This window comes from Oreochromis niloticus, linkage group LG2, assembly GCF_001858045.2.
Source record: "Oreochromis niloticus isolate F11D_XX linkage group LG2, O_niloticus_UMD_NMBU, whole genome shotgun sequence".
Lineage (NCBI taxonomy): Eukaryota > Metazoa > Chordata > Actinopteri > Cichliformes > Cichlidae > Oreochromis > Oreochromis niloticus.
The window spans coordinates 27,476,248-27,495,617 of NC_031966.2; the positions used below are offsets into that span (position 1 = coordinate 27,476,248).

The window sequence follows — 19,370 nt, forward strand, 5'->3', positions numbered from 1 at the left end:
GTAGACTGGATGGCCTTAAGTTCTCCAGTGGGCCAGACCTGTTATGATGCAATGCTTTTAACACTTTCCCTTGAGACTTGACTTTTAAAGAGTTCATGGCGGTGGCCTTTGAAGTATTAAACTCTAGTTTATGTCACAGAGTTATAATTGGCTGCTCAAGATCACACTGTAGTGCTGGACAGCATGTCAGTGGACTCGTGTTCCCGGTGGGAAGTGGGCCAACCAAAGGTTTCTAGTTTCCAAATACATAATTTAGTTTATTTAGAGGTGCATTCAGGTGCAGTGGAGTCGAAAGGGCAGAATAACTGTAAAATGGAGCTTTGTACTTGTGCGTTTACAGCAAACACGCTTTAGCCAATCTGTGACAGACAAAAATCAAATCAGATGCAGAGAAAAACACCAGTTAATAAATACACACTGTACACACAGCGTGAAGTTTAGCCTTTGAATTCTCTCGTGTTTGTCAGCGGCGTGCTATGCACTTTGTCACTGCCTTCTTTCTGCAGTTAAAGCTGCGAAATACCAGCGCCAGATGACATTATTGATCTGTGACTTACATGACTTGTACAACATAACTAACAATGGCACTGCATTAATTGTTAATGTTACTAAATATTTTATGATCAGCGGTCAATGGCAAGCGTATCATTTTGGATGGTTTTATGAGTTTTTCAAACAAAATAAATTGCACAATACATACTGTGCAGAAGACACTGTGCAAGACTTTTGTTAGGCTCATATTCATGCTTTTTAGGCTCTTTAGCCCTTTGCTGTAAGACATATGTAATGCATCAGCATTACAGCATCACAAAAGCTTGGAACTTGAATTATTTTTTAATGAACATGTGTGCTGATATTGGTATTGCAAACTTCATTGAAAGCCATAATCCTACTTTAAGTGTGGTATCAAACTATACTTAAATTACCTAACGTTAAAAAGGTTAAAGTCAGCTCTTCCCTTGTCACAAGAGGTCGCCACAGCTGGTAGCTCCACATGTTTGATTTGGCAGAGTTTTATACCTTTCCCAGAAGGGGATTTGCGCCTCTGGCTGGAATTGAACCAGCAATCTTTCGCTTGCCAAGTGAAGGTGTTCATTTTGCAGCTGGAGATAACTTTAATTACGTACATACTGCTGGGTAGTTTTATCTGTAAAAACAGAGCATATCTCAGTATATTTATATTTTAAAATGCACAAAACAGTAAGTGACTATAACTTTTAAATAAGTAGTATGGAGTAAAAAGCACAATATTTGTATCCAAAATATAGCAGAAGTAGAAAAAAACATAATAAAGAATGTTACTTACATTTCATTAACATTTGCATTTTTCTTTACTTGGATGGGTTAGCTGTATAAAGATTGCTTGTTAATAATGGGTGAAACAAATAAGCTTTTGACTGTAATGTGGACTGTGTCCATAGTGCAGCTCAGTATCAATCAAATTAAACTGAACTTCATTGTTGGAAACACTGAATGCAGAAAATGAGTGAACAACTATTTTGAAAATGAGGCAAAAGTTAAGCTGGCTGTTTGTAATCAGAAGCGTTTTTTTTTTTTTTTTTTTATCCTTTCAAATTATAATTGCAAATCACCAGCAGCCGAATGTTCCTGCCTTCTGTATTGCGATGCTTTGTTGTGCACGGTGGTAAAGTACAGCATGAATAATAGTCATTTTTCTCACCACAGAGTATCTAAGTGGTGGTGCTGTGTGGGTGTATTTTGGGCACTGTTTAACATTAAAAGAGAAAAGGGGAGAGTGCAGTGAAAGACATGATTAGTCACAGGTGTTCTAGCTGCTGACGTAAAACTCCTTATGCTGGGCACAGGGCGCGTTCATGTGGAAAAAAGGACAGATTCCAGAGCTGTGATGAGTGGGCAGTACAAGACACTATGAGATGTGTGTACACTTAGGTAACAGCAATTTTCAAAAAGACTATAGTACACAACACTTACACTATGTTTGCATTAAATCTATTACAGAGAGTGCTTATGTGTATTATTTCTGTTTAAATAATCACCATTACTGAGAAAGATAACTAAACTCTGCCAGCTGGATATAAACTCTTTTTAACCAATATATATTTAAAAGAAAATCAATAAAAGCAATGTAATTAATTGGACCATGATTGATCATGATGATGTAATTTTTACCCTAAAAGTACTCGTAGTGATCAAACAGTGCTGGGATTCAGGAAGTTACCCCATTGTAATTAAAAATCCCAACTGATTTAAATTTGATGCTGATCTGACCGTAGCAGCCATCCTGAAAGTGGTTTGGAGATGCACAGGAAGTTGACCTTGAAGGGCAAATCTGGCTTTATTTGCACGACTGATTCCAGTATGAGAGCGAAGTGCCGAGGTGATACGATACAATGAGGTCTATAAGATAAGATAGGGCCTGATTATTCTGGACCGTGTATGTGACCAAGTGTGGCTTGTATTTAAAGCCACTGTGACCTCACATGAAGGGACTAGCAGCGATCAGAAACCATGGACCATCAAACTCTCCATTATGTGGCAAGGACAGATAAAATAACTACACATGACTCAAAGTGGGTGGGTGCAGAGTTAAACTAACCTTATCTTTGAGGCTGCTGATTGAAGGGACTACCAGAGGAGCTGGAGAATGCTTACTGACATACAAGGTTTAAAATATCCAAGAGGGTTATACAGACAACCAGAGCACAGATAATGTCCACTACAGTTAAACTGTCAGCTACAAAGTGATGGGAGGAAAGAGAATTGCTTTATGTGTGGGTAATGTCTTCGATAAGATTCAGTCAGACATTTATCCCGAGGATGGATAAAGGCTTTGTAAAAAATACATGTATGAACCTTAGTGGGCCGAATGCCCCTTTGTAAAGATTGAAAGGTACTCCAGTAATTTAATATGCCACTTTCCTTCAAGTGGAGGCCTCACAGGAGACCGATTTAAAAAGAATTGAAGAAGCAGAGGCCAGGCTATCTTGACTTTTAGACAAACTCTAAAAACCATTCAGTTATGCCTTTATTAGCCTTATCCTGTCCTCTAAATTGGTGTCTTTCTTTATAGCGCAAGCTTTGATTAAAAATTGATTTGAGCTTATCTTTTGTACCTAAATTCTCATTTTGTAAAGCAGCACGGAACTATAGCAGTCAAATAAATGCGTTGTGAAACGATACAATATTTCCCAGTGAACTGCGGTGGAGATAAAGCGTGAAGTATAGTGCTCCCAAATGGTAAAGTACAAACATTCAAAGTAATGCTCTCTGAATCCAGTAACGCAACAAACACAACAACATAAAGCCATCTCTCAGGACGCTAAAAGTGGATATGGGATCTGATATTTGTCTTCCAGCTCCTGCAGTTTGAATATCCACAGCTTCAACCTCAAGCTTTCTTGCTGCGTTCTGTTTAGACAGAAACAAACACAGCAGAAAACGCTGAATTCAGAGGGCCTTCTGGGGGCGTCGCTAAATAAATTATTAATTCACCCGACTCCAGCTGAGGCTTATTTTCACTTCTTAAAACCCTTATTTTGTGCTTGGTTAGAAGCTGTCGTCTTTTCCGTTCTAGGTGAACATCACACTGATCCCAAAGTCAAACAACATGCTGATTTTTAAAAGGTCGTACTTATTTATTTTTCGCTGAAAAATCAGTTACTCTGATCCACATTCGTTTCTAACTGGACAGAAACAACTCGTCTTTGGTTCCACGGTACAGTTTCACAGATTCTCTGTGTGCCAGAAAAAAAAAGCCTCCAACTGAGCAAAAAGTAAAATGATGTTGACAAAGACTAATCACATAATATTATCGTGAAGGCAGGTGTACCGTTGGCCCAACCTGGGGAGAAAATTATCTCAGTAATTTGGATAGTTCCAAATACAAGCAAGTATCAGGTGTCCAAAGACTGCAGCCAATTTTGCCTTATCTGTGAGGTGTGCAGGGAATTAGAAATCAGCAATCATCCAAGAGAGCATCCCATCAGTATCAGACACACACACACACACACACACACAAAGGTGAAAAAAAGCTGTGAAAAAAAACACTATTAATTAGTTGCACACCTTCCCATTCTTTGTTCTTCTCTAGGCCCTTATTTTCCTTCTGTATGTATTAGGTAATCGGGTCTAATTGTCCTGAGGTGTAAACATGAAAGTGCAAACTAAATCATTATAATAAGCCTTGTAAGGTCTGTTAAGGGGAAAGCAGTAGAACAACGCATTCAAAAGGCTAATGAAGTACAGAGTAAGAGGAAATAATATCCAAGTGGCTGAGATGATCAGAACTGATTATAAAAGGGGGGCTGCTCTTGGCAACCTCTGGTGGAATACGATGTATATAAAATGCTGTCAAGTTAAATTGCTAGCTGAAGGAGTCTGACATTTTTTTTTCTATCAGTAAATTAGATTACCTTCCAGAAGGGGTGGTGGTGGGTTATACAGAGTTTCTGATGTTGTTTTGAGATTGTTGGAAGCTTGTTTAAAGCACTAGTGGAGGCTACTAGAGTAGCTTTTGCACAACAGCTGCAAAAGTGGGAGGGGATCTGGAATCATGCACTGGTTAATGTTATACAGTGCAAAAGTCTTAAGCTACCCCTCATTTCTTTCTATTTGTTAGGAAAATGGAAAATAGTTGCCGTTGTTTATTAAAACATACATACATGGACATTCAGTACATAAGGCAGAGTTTGTGCAATTCTAACGCACAATATTTGGTATGACCACTTTTATTCTTCCACACAGTCTGAACTCTCTTGGGCAGCTTTCTTGTTATTTCTTTGAGTCATCTTCAGGAAAAGTTCTCCGGGCTTCTTGAAGGACGTTCAAAGCTCTTCTTTGGATATTTCTGCCTTTTGTTCTGTACTCTGTCAAGATGATCCTGCTTCAGTAATGCTGAGGTCCGGGCTCTGGGGAGGCCAATCCATGACTGATGGTGTTCAGCTGTGTGTTTTTCTATTCAGGCATGCTTTGACTGCATTGGCAGTGTGTTCGGGGTATTGCATGGTGGATCAAAAGCTGATGGTAATTGTGAAGTATTTAAAATTCCATCAGTTTGACAAGATCTCTGACACCACTGGCTGAACTGCAACTGCAAACACTGACAGAGCCTCCGTGTGTTTTATAGATGGCTGTAGAAACTAACTGTTGCTCCTATCTCCTGACCCCCCTATGTACATATTTTAATGACAATTTGAACCAAAAATTTCAAATTTGGATCCAACACTGCATTAAAGCTGTTGTCACAGATTTTCAGTCCAGTCCTTATGTAATTTGGAATAGCTCAGATTTTTCTCTGTTTTCCTTCCTTAAAAATTGCTTCTTGACAGCCACCCTTCCACTAAGACCAGTACTTTTTTTTATTGACGTATATCTCTGATAACGTTCATCTGCTGCAGATAGATTTTTAGGCTTACTAATTTTTTTAAAATACACACTGTGCACGATGCTGAGATACGCCAAGTTTTCAGCTATAGCTCCTTGGGAAACACCTTTTCTGTGCAAAATCCAGCTTTATGTCTGTCAAACTGTGTTATCTTTGGCATTTTTCATAGATCTGGCTAAAGCAATGGCAGCAAACAGTCCTCTGAAAATGGTCAGATATGTGGACTGGATTATAAATGAGTATCCAAAGATGAACTCTGAAAGACCTTCAGAAAGCCTGGAGAACTATTACTCAAGACCACTTTTTAAAAAAAAATTACAAGAAACTCTGACTCCTTGGAAGCAAAACAAAGAAATGAGGATTGGTTCAAGACACCTGATCACTATCTCGCAATTAAAACAACACAGATCACCATTAGCTAAAAAAAAATACTGATATGAGTTTTTTTATTTATACAATAAAAAAGACACGCTTATGTACATTAGTAGAACAGAATCTTCTTAATGCATTTTTTGTGTGGTGTATTAGTGAATTTAAATGTCTAAAGGCAATATTAAAAGATTTTAATCAAATCCTGTGAATCCATAAAACAAGTGACAAAGAGAGAAATAGTGTAATGAGGGAAAAGAAAGGAAGAGGGAGACCCTTTTCCATAATGTGGAGAAGAAAAAAAGGGGTCGTGGTTGCTAAGCTAGAAGTCCCACTCATTATATACAAAGGTGCAACAGTCTTGAAATAGCTGCTCCAGCACCAATGATCACAGAAATCCCTCTTTCCACTGGTCGTGTCTCGCTGAGAATGGCCTTCTTACGGCGTATCACTCCTCCGCCGTATCCGAAACCAGTTCCACAGACAGTCAGGGCCTGGCATTTGTCTGGCTTAGCCATCCTGTGGCTCTGCTGAAGTTCTGTGGTGTTCATGCTTGTGCCACTTCTGCACATGCTCTGTGACGCCTCTCCCCTGACTGCCCTCACCCCTGACCGCCCTCACCCCCCATCTTTTATGAAGCATGAGCAGGTTTGGAGAATTTCTTTGATTAAGGTGTGGATAGGAAGTAACAAAATACTTCAAAATAAAAGCATGCAAAATATATACAAATGTGTATAAAACTATACTATAAAACCAAGCCAATAAAATACAGAATAAAGCATTAGAACTACTTCTACCCCATAACAATAGCACCAGCTTGTGCCTGAATCTTAACTAAAATGACATTAGAGGAGTCAGGGGGGTCAGGGGGGTGGTGGAACTTCTGTTATTCTGCTGGTTTAGCCTCTGAGAGATATTTCTTTTGGTGTAGCCATCAGATATCTAATATTTCTGTGCTGGTAATTGTTAACAAATGCAGATTTTTGTTCTTAAAAAAAGAATGCATGAGGAAAATGCAGTCCTTCTTTTCTTATTTAAAAGAACTGTTTGCATGCATGCAACCAAAGCCTCGTCAAATATAAATAGAAAGCCAGAAAGGCAGGCAGTAGTGTCTTAATGCTGCTTCTCTAGCTTTACAGATCACTCCTGGCTTCATAGTGAGTGGTCAGTGAAACAAAAATCTTGTCCTTTGCCTACAGGCTTTACATTTCTTTCAATTTTAAACTCAGTTCAGCAGCATTCTCCTGACAAATATCACTATAGCAACGTGATATGTCTGAAATGGCAACACCGCTTGGGTTATAAGCCAGTGTCACAGCTCAGTAACACAGTAAGAATTCAAATCCACGTCTCGGAGACACATAAAAGCTTTGCAGGCAAAAAGAAGAAGAAGAAAAAATGTCTGAAAGGCTGGAGCTGGCAATACATAAGCAGGAGCACAAACGACCAGATTAAAGGGGGAATCTAGACATCGTTTTGCTAGTTGCTACCTAAAATTTATGTATATGCTACACTGTCACATCACTTTAAGTGATACGAGCTGGTTTTTATTCTATTATTTTTTTATAGGTACACCGTTTCCACTGGCTGCCTTAACTCCATGCATATGCACAAACACAGTCCACTCTCACAGGCTATAATTGCAATGAACACTTGTTGTGTCTGCAGACCTGCCAGCGTCTCCCACTCCCACAGTGCAGAGAAGTTGGCCACAGAGAGCAACCCCTGGACTAAGTATCTTAATTAGCAAGTATTCTTTTTAAAAAAAAAATAAATAAAGCGTGCCACAGCAGAGGGCACAGTGAGTAAAGGGCAACCCACAGTTTTCCATTAAAAGCTTAACTGGGTTAGGAGCTAGCAAGAACATCTACCAGCAGAGTGATCAAAGACACACAAATCAGTAAGTACTGTATGTTCGTGAGCACACATACTGACCAAATGCGTGCGCTGATCTGCAGTCGCACACACACATACAGCACAAACTCACAGCCTTGAATTAAATTGAAACCATTTATGCTTGAAAAACAGCTGGACCACTGAGATATCAGCAAGTCTTGACACTTCAGCAGGTTTATTATGGATATCCAAAATATTCCTACCCGCATGCATCCAGTGGCTACATTGGCCACAGCCATGTGTTATCTCGCAAAAAAAGGGAAAAAACCCCAAAGCACTTCCTCTTATAAGGAGAGGGCCTTTGAAGGCATTAGGATGCATATTGACATTACAGGACCTTGAGCAATTACAGGTCTTATCTTCCTGCCTGACAAACAGTCCGCTTCATTATGGGCTTTTAGCTGACACCTTACCTCAGCCTTTCCCACTGAGCCATCGCTGCTAATGCAGAAAACGAAATGCCTAAGAGGTTTGTTAAATATACAGTATCTGAATTGTTTAACTATAATTTTCTTCTTTAATAGTCCTTTTAAAGATTCCATTAGTGAGTGGATGCAGCGAATGGCAATTGAAGAAAGAGCATTGAGGGACGCAGAGGAGGAGGAATAAGTAATGCACTAACTTCTGAAGGAAAGCACGGTCCACAGAAGTTCTTTTAAATACAGTATTTGACAATTACTAGAAATAAAGGATGTTCTGGTTTTTTTTTTCAAGGCTAATTGTGTGGAGAAATCATTGGAGGAGATTGCATTTCGAATCATCGATCGATTTGTGTGCTCGTTCTTTTGTGTTGGCAGAAGTTTTGTGTATTTAAAGTGCATTGCAGCAAATTACACATGCGTTTGCTTCAGAACAGATCGAGCTGTGAAGCAGTGAATGAACAGCAGTTCTTGGCTGAGTTATTTTTAAAGTTATGGCTACAAGTGTTGAGCCACAAACCAGGATTCATAAAACTAAAATAAAAAAGCCAAATAGTTGCTGGTTTAGGCTACTCTCATGAGCATATGTGGCCAGTATCACTCAGGACCAGAAAACTTTGATTGTTCGCTCATGCAGATCAGTGATGTTTGTATTTATTTTTGCTTTTTTTCAGTTAAAAATGAACACTTAGGCCCATGGACTAATGAGCTCTAATTGTTGATGATGACTAATTGTACCTGCCATGAGATAGCTCATGATGTTACCATAGTAACACAGCAGGAACCATCCTAGTGGGTGTATTGTTTATAAAAGGATGCTGTGTACAATATGCTACCCATTAATTAAAATGCGAAAGCATCTCAAATTTTCAATGATAACTGCACAGAATTTATTTATTTTTTCCACATCTTTACCAACTAATCAAACCTTAACTAACCTAAGCCTAAAATAGACAGCAATAGTATTTTTTTTAGCCTTAGATCAGGTCAGGATGATGTGGTCAAGCTTTCAAAAGAGCACAGAGTCAAGGATGAGTTTGCCCTACCTGCAGAAATAACCCCAGTGGGGAGTTGTGAAGGAGGAGGATGAGAAAAGAAGGTGTAGACAGACACTGTTTGTACATGACAAATAAGAAGCGTTACAGTGTGTGCCCTGGGAGAAGAGAGGAGCAGAGAGGGTGAAGATGTGCGCTGAAAAAAGGGCTGGGCTCTGTTTATGGAATATACGGATCAGATGATGGATGCAGGACGGAAGGAGAGAAGGTTAAAATGAGGAGGAGACGAGGGAGGAGAAAAGCAGTGGGAGTAATTATGGTGATGGGAGGATTAAATGAAGGAGCAGGAAGGTCTTTCTAAACATTATGGTATTGACTAATCCATGAATAGCAGGTGGTGAAAATGTCCGACCGCTCTTTCAGCATTCATCAAAGCAAAACACCAACTCACCTGGCAGTGCGTTCAACAATCAGTTGACTGAACCTGAAATAAATTGCATTTCACTTGATTTAACCAAATGTCAGCTCCGAAGGCAAAATCCACACACAATCCAAGAAATCTGTCAGGCAGTGGAATAACGAAGCAGAAATATCGGTGGCTTTGGAGACAGTGGGGAGTACGAAAACAATTACATCAAATCGCTCAATTAAAGTGGACCCTCTGTAGAGGTCATTTACTTCACCAAGCTGAGCCCTAACAGCAAAAAGTCTTTAAATCTTTGAGCATGTGGAGTAAGCAGACAAATATATACGGCAATGCTGACAAGACCGTCTACGCAGTGTAATCGTCTCTCAGCGTTAAATGCGGTCGAATATGAAACCAAATGAAGCCACAATTGATTTTTGTGGTTATGGGTTTAAAGCCATAATTAATGGAACAGCCAGTTCTTTCATAATGGACATTTGTGCCACTGTTTCCTCTGGCAAATTCAAATCTATCCATGTCTTTTCACAGCTCAACACCATTCGTGATGCCGATGCCAAGACGTGACACATTAGTGTGAGGGAGGAGGCAAAGTCATAACTATGATTTCATAATGAAGAATGATGAACTAAAACAAAGCCCTTTAAAAATGTGCATCCCTGTTTTTTTAAACGGTGATCCTGATTCAAGGCTCGGTATGTACTGAAAAAATGAAACTAAATTAACGCTGTTAAAAGGCAATAATCAAAATCTTCGACATAATAGTCAGACTGTGTGAGAGGCGAACACTGGTGAACACTCTGGGCCATGTAGCAGCCAAAGTGCAGGAGATTTCCCCTGAGACTGGACAGACTCCAAAGCCTGAGCAAAAAGAGTATTAGTATTAGAATTAAATCTATTATTGTGCCCAGAAGTAGAGTATCTGCTGAATGTGAAAATAAGCTACTGTTTATCACATTCACCTAAAAGGTGATAATGGCAGCTGTAACTGGATTTGCATATCCCTAAGCCTCACTCTGTTTGCTCCGCTCCACCATAATCAGTATCTGTAGATTACTCAATCTATTATAGTGAAAACACTTAATATGATGGGGTCTTTTTTAATCAAAAAGACCCCTCTGGTCTCCAGTATTAAGACAATCACATCTACTTTAGCATCCGTGGAGGTTTGAAGCTCTAATATAGCGCCACGGTTGGGGCCAGCCTTGTGAAACGTTTACCCTTACTAACACACAAACCACCAGTGGGGGCTTGCTGGTGCTAATTAAAATCCTCCTACTTTTATGTCAGATCTGATTCTTATTTTTGCATTCTGCACTGGGCATGTAAAGAATCCTCCTGGGTCGGTTGTAAGAAGTATTGCGAGAGAGTTTGTAGCGGTCTCTACGGCTCCGGCGAGTCTTCATTTCTTCTTTGCATCCTGCAATCAAAGCGACAGGCAGCTTGTCTTTGAAACGTATAATTTATGAAGTGAATTATGAAATACATGCAGATGTTCTCGAGTCCATTAAAAACCAGAACACTGTGCTCAACAAGAGAAAAGCGTCTCAGTCCGTGTCTTTAGAAAAGTGTGATGAAATATTGAATCAGAGCGTGTTTGAGTGATTATGATGTCAGTTTAATGGCATGTTCTGAAACCTATAAACCAATCTAATCTAGAGAGGGCTTTTTGAATCATGAAATTAGTGCAGAGTGTGGGCGAGCAAATACAGGGAAAACAGTAAACTAAAAACACGAATGCTTAAAATACCTGGATGTGTTATAATGCCAGTCATCCATTAGTCTAAATCAATTTGTCAGCGGGATTTAGCACCAGTGCCAGAGCATTATGTTTCAGTCGCCATGGAATCCAGCTATCACCTGAGGCATTAGGAAACATAATGCTTCAACCTGTTAAGGATCAACAGCAGCAACAGCCTGAAAGGAAATAGGAAGAGGGCCTATATACTGTTCAACATATTCCTAAATCAAAGAAGACGCGAGAGTGCAATACTCTAAAAATGAAACTTGCATTAGGAAGCCTGAACATGTGAAATAATAACACTGTACATAATTAAAACACTAGTATATGAAGATAATGAGTCAGTACTTTCCTTTCTTATCAGCGAACAGAGTTAAAGTACAAAAAGCCTGGAGAACTACTGCTCAAGACGACTTTAAAAAAAATGCAGGAATTTTTCCACCCTTTATCAAAAAACCATCGGAATGGATCGTGGACTCTTTGTTTCTTATCCTTATGTAAAAGGATCAATTTCTAAGATTCAGAAAGGTCTGACTGTACAGCATCTAAGAGAACCACGGCAGGAGGATCTTGATCTCTCACATGATTGGTCTGGACAAACACAGAATCACCTCATATACTCTCTGGAAATATGCCCACATATTTGAAACTTTTGGATTTTTTAGACTTCGTTGGAGGTTCTAAAGAAACTCTGAATTCAGTTCTGGCACTATTTGGAGTGAAAGAAGTCCCCCTGGAACTAATCCGTACACATGGTTTGTGTTATTACTAGCACAAAGACTTGTGTTGTTGATCTGGAAACAAGAGAAACCACCAACCCACTTAACCTTGCTGAAAGATGTTAATGAAAACAGCGGAAAATGATCAATGATCACACTGAAAAAATGTGAATTAACTAATAATATGACAAACTTTTTCATTATTTTAACAAATCAAACTCATGAAAGACATTTTTCAATAGTACTGCCTGTGACATCTTTTAAGCCTCTTCTGAGACGATTTCTGAAAGAAAATGATATTTATGTTCATATTGCACCAAAAAAAAGGAAAGACAAAGAAAGTCTGGCTCCTTGGAAGCAAAATAGAAATTAGGGGTGCCTCAATATTTTTGCATGGTATTATAGACATATGTGCATAACTTCTACTCAGTGTTAAACTGGATAAAATTAGTGAGTTTCTAATTAGAACTACAACGGGTAAAAACAAATTCTGGTATTTCATTGATGTCCTGTCCCTAAACTGTGCCTATAGTGTAAAAATCATCAGGTCAAGTAGAGCACAGGCTCAGGGCTGTATGTGAAGTCCTGAATGACTGCGACACATGCTGAAGGCTGTATGCTCATAAATTTTTATCATTCATCTGTTTTTGCTTTCAGTTTGACAGAGAAAGTCCACCAGAAGGAGATGGTCTAAAGACTAGTCTAGTCTAGTCTGTACAGACCATGACTTTAATTCCATATGGAACCAAGTTTATTTTTATTTTCATTTAAAATCTGAAGAACCAGAACGTCACACCAGCAATTATCACTGCCTTATAAAAATCCAGCACACTTTCCTGCTCTGAGGTATATCATTACGCTTCTGCCGTTAACAGACTTCCATAAATGTGTTCTTTCCACTGTCATTTACTGGCTGCATCAGCGTGCCGTGCATTATTGCTGCAGGGAGATGCCGAAATCTGCAGCTATGCCTCTTAAAAACCGGTGTAGACATTATGTAAGCAAGAAAATGTGTGGCATTTTACTCACCCACATACATAAACATGTTTGATTGTATTACTTACCATATAATACTTTGTGTTTTTTTTATGTTAGAGCTTGTCTCGGCACCAAAACTCTGTTTATTTAAGCGTCTGCACAATATGACAAGCATTAAGGCTTTCTTTGCTTTTGTGTCTCTCAACAGGTACAGTACACACACAAAACAGCCCCAGCACTCGTGTGTGCGTGTGTGTGTTTGTGGCAGATCCCTGCTTAAAAAAAGAAACTCCTACCCATCAGTCAGCTTTCAGAGATCGTAAGTACACCTTCTAACCTACCTTCCATTTTCTCTGACTTAATGTGCCAAAGCTGTATATGTATATACGGCTCCCGAGTTAATATCACACTGTGCGACTGTTGCTATAGTACAAAAAGATAAATGTAATTCAAACTAAAAGGCCTATTAGACAGAGCATGAATCTTGTGGAAAAAAAGAAGATTTCTAACTCCTTCCCTTTGAGTTTGACCCAACAAAAGCGTATAAATCCTAGTCTTACAAAAATGAATCTCTAAATCCTTTATCAATGAGCCACAGGCAAAAGCTATTGAGTTAAATTTTGCTTAAATACATAGCGTCTTCCTCACCGAGTGATCGCGCTCTAACAAGCCATTTAAAACCAGTCATGCATAATCGTTCTCAATTCTTTAGCCTCTAACCTTCTCAGCCTCTGTCTTTCTTCAGAAACATAACCTATATATTCTGTCAGGAGGTTGCGAACCCTGTCTTGGCGGGACTCCTGTGTTGCTATGATATTGCAGTAATGCTGTGCTCGCACGTACAGAGGCGTTTTGTGTGTGTCTGTGCGTCCTCTGCAGCTTTTGCTCACATCTGCAATTCTGCATTGATTCCATGCCAGTGAGCAGAGAGCTGATGCAGAGTGGGAAGGGTTGGGGGGGGGGGGGCAGTCTGTGTTATAGCCAGGTACATCAGCCAGCGGCTATTGCCATGGTCGAATGTGCTTGAGGGAGTTTAATAATGCTGCAGTGTGAAAAGTCTGCAGGCAATACAGTAATCAAATTTGCTGCAGTCATAAGACATTGTGTTGAAATGTACTGTATATGTTACATACACATGTCATAAGATTTTTTTTTTTTACTGTTTATCACTTTGAGACTGAAATATCTCAGACTAGGATTTTTAGGCATTACAGAATAGTGTAACAAACATGATTATTTTTCATAAAGGAAACACTCACCCCCAGTTGGACACTTTCCCTAATTAGCATATGAAATATTCAAAACATGTTGTTTATCCTCAGAGCAATTTAGGATAAAAAAAAAACAACTCATAGGCCACTTATTGTCTTCGAAAGGTGGCCTTTTATGCTTGTCGGACCTCCTCTGTGCCGAATCCCCGCCGTGTGCTTTATCGCCTCTTTTTGTTACGGGTTGGTGGTCAAAGACAACTTAAATGAAAAAAGTTTGCAGTATGTCTCACGAATCAGCTGATAGTGGTCTGTGAGATGTTAGGGCTGTAAACTTGCAACCCCCAAATGGAGCATTTTCATTCCAAATGCAACGTGACGGGTTTATGTGTAAAATGTCGTTTCGACCCCGCTGCTGAATTTCATCTTTGTTCCTGTGTGTCCTGCCGGTTTTCATCCAGTCTCGGTGTACAATGCAGAGCTTTGCTAAGCCAGTAACAGCGAAACTCAGAGTCTGCAGGCATGTTTGCAGCTCAGTGAGGCTGCACTTACGCACAGTGGTGCTTTCAAAATGCTAATGTCACCAAGCTAACTTGCTCATAATGATGATGCTGAAATGGCGGGTATAAATCATCGCGTTCAGCAGCCCATTTAGCATGTCAGCCAGCTAACGTTGCAAACAAAAGCACTTAACATAAGGGTCATGGCAATTTGGTTTATAAAACGTATTAGACAAATTTAAAATTTAACCTAGTGGTGCCGTTAGCTGATCATCCAATGTACTGTAATGACATCTAATAAATGGGAAGCACAAAAATTAAACCTGCCTTATGGTTGTGGTCAGGTATTAGACTGCACCGAACTACTAGACTGAACAGTACACAGACTGACCAATCGACATGCTGCTAGCGTGACTGAAAAGTTTCATTTCAGCAAATCTGTAAACACATTTGACACTTTTGTTCAGTTTGACAGCTGCATGTAGTTGTACCCCACAAATAAAGTGGTGCTCCTGAATGGTGTTACTGCCAGCAGAGAGAGGCCAGTGTCCTTTTCCACTTCACAGAGATTTGAGCAAACTGTGATGAGTGGAGAAGGCCACAGCGGACCTGACGTGCCGGGGACAGAAAACATAAAATCACCCTCTGTGAGAGTGGATACAAACCACTACTCAAGCATATGGAAGGTATAACTATCAAAGGCAGGGGGGAAAGGAGTCTGTTTTTCTGCATCCGTGCATTATTTACATGGTGATGTTTTTCCCTAGGAGACTCCAGTGTGATCTATTACCAAGCTTTTAAGATAGGGCAAGGGCATTCGAATCCATACAGTGAAAAAAAAACTAGCTCAGACTGACAGATCAGATAGCGATTAAGTCTGAGGTGCAGTTAAGCCACAGTCACATCACCAGAAATGCTTCATAGACACTTAATATAGCAGTGTAGCTTAGCTGGGGTTTATTGGACTCTCTCCTCACACTTTCTGCATCAAATTTCTCCTTACATGATTTATAGGCTGATACTGATTGTGGGATAAATGAAGGATTTATCTGCAAACCCTTCTGATATATAGTGACAGTAGAAAGTAATAGACACTAAATAGGACACCACAGAGACATCAAACCATTTGAACCATCCAGAGGCAGGTTAGAGACCTGTGCCCGTAGCCTGTATCAAATCTTTTCCAAAGGTTTTCATCAAAAACAGATGTACTTTAATACAGTGAAGCTGCCATTTGAATCCTAGTTTCAAACACCAGTCCCCTTCGGTTAAGAGGTCTCTTTTACTCTTTTGGTACATTGCTACTGACACGGGAGCTGGCCCAATTCAATGGCTGTATTGATAAAATTGATTAAATGACAGTCTGCCATTTGAGCTTACTGCAGGGTTCTCTCTATCTGACAACCCACACTCTGCTCAAGGACCCCGCTCAAATTCCTCTCCAGCGTCCTTGTTCACATGTCATCAGGGGGCAACATTAGCCAGGTGAACTCATCAAAGGCCAGACTGGATTTCCTAGGGGTGCAGCACTTACCAGTTGAAAACCAGCACACAGATCTTCAGCCGATTCTGTTTTTGACGCCGTGACCCTAAAGTCGCTCCATCCCTGCCCTCTCTCCTGCATCTCCCGCACTCGACTTCTCCATCATTTCTAGCTATATCTCTCGCTCTCCTTTCTTCTTTCGTTTGTGTATACTCTGGATTCAACTTGTTTTTCTCCTGCTTCTCGCAGTTGAATGCTCTAAGATGTTGAGCTCAGAGCAGCCATCAAACACAGTGAATTTTCTTATGTCTGGTCCCTCGAGCTGGGAGGCTCTGAGACCCCTCAGATGTCTCTTCCCCTTCTGTTGAGACAAACAGATGCCAACATCTTTGGGAAGCTAACAAGGCTAGGCTTGTGCTAACATGTTGATAGAAGAAGAAAAAGAACTGCGGTAAAGGAGAGACTGCTGCTTCTAATCTAAGCTATTGTAGTCGGCCAATCACAGGCAGACTGTCCTTTCTTTTTGCAAAGTTCACTATTTAAACCAAGTTTTTTCTCTTCTAAATAATAGCGGGACTTTTAGAAGCAGGCTGTACTTCTTACTCTGTGTGTGTGTGTGTGTGTGTGTCCTACACGTGTACACGACTGGGCGTGATCATCTCTGTGCTCGTCTACATGGTCCTCATGTTCTGTCACAACACTATCTGACAATGAGCAGCTCTGTCACACTGTGTGACACAGCGCTCCAATTAATCACGGAGAAGGACCACTAATGAAGTCATTATGTATTCTGAGAGTTTCATCTTGACATCTACTTTTCCCAGTGAAGAAACGACTGCTGCAGAAATACACATTAAAAAGCTTAAAGGCACAGCGATAATGGATTAGGAAAAATGGAGTTTGACAAGTGAAATGTAACTCTGAACAGAACAAAACAGGGTATGATTTAGTCCGTCTCTGAAAGTGTTTATGTGGGCTCTCTCCTTTTTTTCTACCGCTGCTGTTATTTTGTCTTTTCTTGTCTCCAGATTTTTCTAATGCCTTTATGAATATTTTAATGAGTCCAGGAACACAGACCCGATGCCCCTCCGATCTCACAAAGGGACATCACATTCATCGTAAAAGATCTTTTCATCAGTACAGTTAAAATCAAAGAAGTCTGCCCAGGGTGTGAGTAACACTTGAATGTAATAACATCCTTATAAACAGAGGATTATAAGAGCATTCAGAGAGCGCAACTCCCCCTGAAGGGCGAGGACTAAATTGAAACGTTGATGTTTTATGATCTTGATCTGAGGTCAGCCTGTTTTTTGGAACTCCCCAATAATGCCGTCTGCAATGTTTTCATAGATCATTAATGCTGATGTCAGCATTGTTAATATGGAAATCTAGTGTGGTATATTGTTCTTTTTGTGTCATTGTTAAATTACATCTTCATGTATCTGTAGCTCAAACAATAAAAATGTCACCCAATAACTAATATATTGCTATAAAGTTTAGAGATGATACAATGGAAACTAATTTTTCTAATTCATGTGACCCTGACTTTTGACCTATGACCTTGAAGCATTACATAATACACTGATGTATTTTATTATCTTAAATGTATGATTGGAGCAGTAATAAGATTTTATAAGCTGTAAACACTTGAAATCTTAAGTAATATTCATTGGGTGTATGATTTTGAGAAACTTGATGGCATCACTGTGACGTCTCAGGGCTTTGTATTAAAAAAATAAAAATGGTGCTGTATACAGCTCTCTCCGTGCCCTTTCACATGACATATTACTCGAGATGGTTTCTTGAATTTTTTTTCAAGGTCAACTTTGACTTTGGGTGCCAACAATAAAGGTCAAGGTCAAATGCTTAGTCAACCAAGGTACTCTTGTCACTCAAGGCCTAGTATATTGTTGTGAAGTTTGAAGAGGATCCACAAAAAATTGTGGGCGATATAAAGGTTTTACTGATTTTCACATTTGCTGTGACTTTGACATTGACTTTCACCTAATTGTCATTAAAAAAATTTAATCAGCTGAAGCTGTTATCACCATCTACCATCACACAAAATTTGAAAATGATATCTTAACAAAACGTGGACTGCTAACAACAAACAGAGAAAAAGGTGGCGAATGTCATGTCCAGGAATCTATCCCCACTGCTCAATGTTTTTTTTTACACTAAGCAGAATAATCTCTATCAGATGAATCACAGTGGTGTCCCAACACACATCACAATGACACTCAAGCAGTTTTGATACATGGCCTGACCTGTGTACTAGCATGACAAAGGCTCCAGTGTCAGCAAAGTCTGGCGAACAGCTCATAGATTCTTGTCACTCTGTGGTTGTTTTTTCTTTGTGTGCAGAGATGCGTGTGTGTGTTTTAGTGACAGTAATATATTTTCATTTGTGTAAATGTCTAAAGTCTAAAAGCAATTATCAAAAAAAGAGAGTTGAGTTCCTCAATGTGTCTTTTAAATTACATTAATGCACGACTAATTTACATGATAAAAGGATGTGGAAGTGAAATGTAACTCTGAAAAGAACAAAACAGGATGTGATTTAGTCTATCTCTGAAAGTGCTGCTGTTATTTTGTCTTTTCTTGTCTCCAGATTTTTCTAATGCCTTATAAATATTTTAATGAGTCCAGGAACAAAGACCCGATGTCCCTTAGATCTCAGAAAGAGACATCACAGTCATCGTAAAAGATCTATTCATCAGTACAGTTACAATCAAAGAATTCAAACTGCCCAGGGTGTAGCTGAAACTAGTCTGCTTGCACCAGCAATGGAACGCTTCAAGAGACCTATTTGTAAAAATGTGGCATCCTCAGAGAAGCCACATGAAAATCTTCTTTATGAGATCATCCGTAAATGGCAGCGATCAGCAAACTCATTCTCAACAGGTCCTGAATGCAGCCGTGCATGTCAAATCACCATAAAATGTGACACTTCAATGGCATGCACCTGACTAAATTGAAATAGTAAATAAATAGTATATGTATATGAACAGTGAGAGAGAAAAATTATTAATAAAAAAGAATCCCAGCAAGATCTGAATCTGAAAACAAAGAAGCGAAACATGAGCAACAGAGATGCATTTACACAGACACGCGTGCATCCGGCCAATCAAAAACAGCGAGTGACAAAATGTGAAAGGTAATTCTAAAGAGATGAGTAACAGCCGTCACGTTGTACCATCGGCTTGTTAATGGATGCAGTGAAAACAGTAAATAAATCAGATTTTTTTTCAGCTTTGTACAAATCCTAAATCA

At 39.5% G+C, this 19,370-nt stretch overlaps 1 protein-coding gene across 3 annotated transcripts in view; it reads left to right on the plus strand.

Moving 5' to 3' along the window:
• The window catches only part of frmpd3 (FERM and PDZ domain containing 3), an 86,323-nt gene that overhangs the window by 30,032 nt on the left and 36,921 nt on the right, over nt 1–19,370 (plus strand). For 2 of the 3 annotated variants that reach the window (XM_019367624.2, XM_025897291.1), the window contains exon 2: nt 13,115–13,225. The exons of the other annotated variant lie outside the window; for it this stretch is intronic. The gene's annotated coding sequence lies outside the window, so the exon portion shown is untranslated. The remainder of the gene's footprint in view (nt 1–13,114; nt 13,226–19,370) is intronic. 3 annotated transcript variants of the gene reach the window in all.